Raw genomic sequence first — 2241 nt, 5'->3', positions numbered from 1 at the left:
GGAAGCAGCCCCGCAAAGGACTTTAATCCGGCCCGCGAGATGATTATGTAAAGCAGTGGTGTCAAACATACGGTCCGCGGGCCGTTCAATCAGGCCCCACAGGATAATTTAAAAGTGAAGAAAATGCATAAAAGACACAGAATAAATATTTTTAATAAGGTGCAATTCATTGAGTATCCGCTAGGGGACACTGTTTTGATCAGAGAAGAAGACAACAGCAGCCTCAGTCCATCACTGAGACAGACCCATGACAGCAGACGCTATCAATAGCACTCTCACATTTACACATTTAATAGCACTCTCCTTGGTTTGTAAGGTGTAGGCAGGGATTGCATTTAGATTTTATATGCACGTGTAAATGGTTTAAAACTTCCTTTCTTTATAAATCTCGTTTAATCTTAAAGTGCATTACTATATTTTTCAAAACCAATTACTTGTTAAAGTTTGTACAATCAGTGGGATCAGTTGCAATGCATATATGTGAATGATAAAAGTAAATTGCACATTTGTCAAAGGAAATGTAAGGTGCTTCATGAAATGTTTTGTAAAAGATATGCTCATTTAATTTCAACATTTTCCTAATGTTCTTGTGCTTCTTTATACCAAAACAAAGGAAAGACATGTTGTTTTGGTTATTTATAGCAAAGTATGGTATCATTTTAATGGTCTGGCCCACTTGACATCTACCCCGGCCGTATGTGGCCCACCATGTGAAATGAGTTTGACACCCCTGGGCTAGATAGTGCCTTGAATAATATCGGCTTCTTTCATTCATGTTATGGGTATTTTTATACAAAGGAAATTTTTTTTGTGCCTGTTGAAAATTAAAGTTTACTGACATAGCCATAAAAAAATGTTGCTTTATTTATCTGACCTTATTGGAATGTATTTGTTAGGTTTTCAGTCAATTAAGTTTGGTTCAATAAACAATATGTGGTCATTTTTAAAATTTTCAATGAACATTCGATCAGTCCGGCCCTCGGCTTACAGCAAAATTTTTTATCTGGCCCTCCGTCCATTTGACTTTGACACCCCTGGTCTATAGTATAGACCAGTGTTTTTCAACCCGTGTGCCGCGGCACACGGGTTGAAAAACACTGGTATAGACCCGTTGACATTCTAAAATGTCAAACATACGGCCCCCAAGGAGGTTCGATCAGGCCCGCAGGATCATTTAAAGTGAAAAAAATGCATAAAGGACACAAGGTGCGATTCATGGAGTATCCGCTAGGGGACACACTGTTTTGATCAGAGTAGAAGACAACATTGTTATGATCAGAGAAGAAGACAACAGCAGCCTCAGTCTGTCACTGAGACAGACCCAACACAGCAGACGCTATCAAGGACATGTGATTACTTTATTCTTTACATATTTAATAGCACTCTCCTTAGTTAGGTGTCGGCAAAGATTAAAGGCCAAGTGTGAAGTAAAATTGGCCAACCATGTTTTTGAATAATATCAATGGCTGAACAATTATAAGCATATTTCCGTTTTTTTAAGCAACCCTTCCAGATTCTTTGTTTAACCCATAGCAACGCCCTTGACAACGAAAATGCTTTTCTTCGGCAATCTTCGGAAATGACGTCACATGGAGAACGGCGAGGGAAGTCCTTCCATTGAACAGCATTGTTGCATTGCTTGTTGGTAAGATGCCACGGCGGTGTGTGGCGATGTATTGTTCGCAATCGACAGAAAAGTTGTACCAGTGGCCGAAGGATAGCAGGGCACTTAAATCTTTTATTTGCACGAAGCGAATGGATTTCACGCCATCATCGATGAGTGTTCTCTGCCATCTCCACTTCAAAGATGACTGCTTTCTCAACCAGTCTGCTAATGATCAAGGATTTGCAAAAACGTAAGCGTGATTTTTGGATAGATGATGATGGTTTTGTCAAAGCATAGCTGCCAACTCTTGTGGAATGAACAGTAGAAGGTTGCGACGTTAGCCGAAAGCTAACTCAAGAAGCTAGCAACGTTGAACAGGAGAAGCTAGCGATAGCGACGTTAGTTTTCGGCTCAACGTAAACCCCGATCGATGCTATTCATATCAGCGATGAGTAATAATGTCAGTCAGACAAATTGTTCTGGAAGTACATTTCAATAGGTTGGCAGCGCTGCTTTGTTGACGAATAAACATGACACGTCCTCTTGGAAAACTGTGCGACTAGCCCATAGGCAGTGAACTGCTTTGTAGATTATATGCGGCATAATTACATGCCAATTATTTTAGTTTCATGTAT

Source organism: Hippocampus comes, unplaced genomic scaffold (assembly GCF_001891065.2).
Source record: "Hippocampus comes isolate QL1 unplaced genomic scaffold, H_comes_QL1_v1.1 scaffold387, whole genome shotgun sequence".
In the NCBI taxonomy this organism is placed as follows: Eukaryota; Metazoa; Chordata; class Actinopteri; order Syngnathiformes; family Syngnathidae; genus Hippocampus; species Hippocampus comes.
This window is presented reverse-complemented; position numbering follows the sequence as displayed.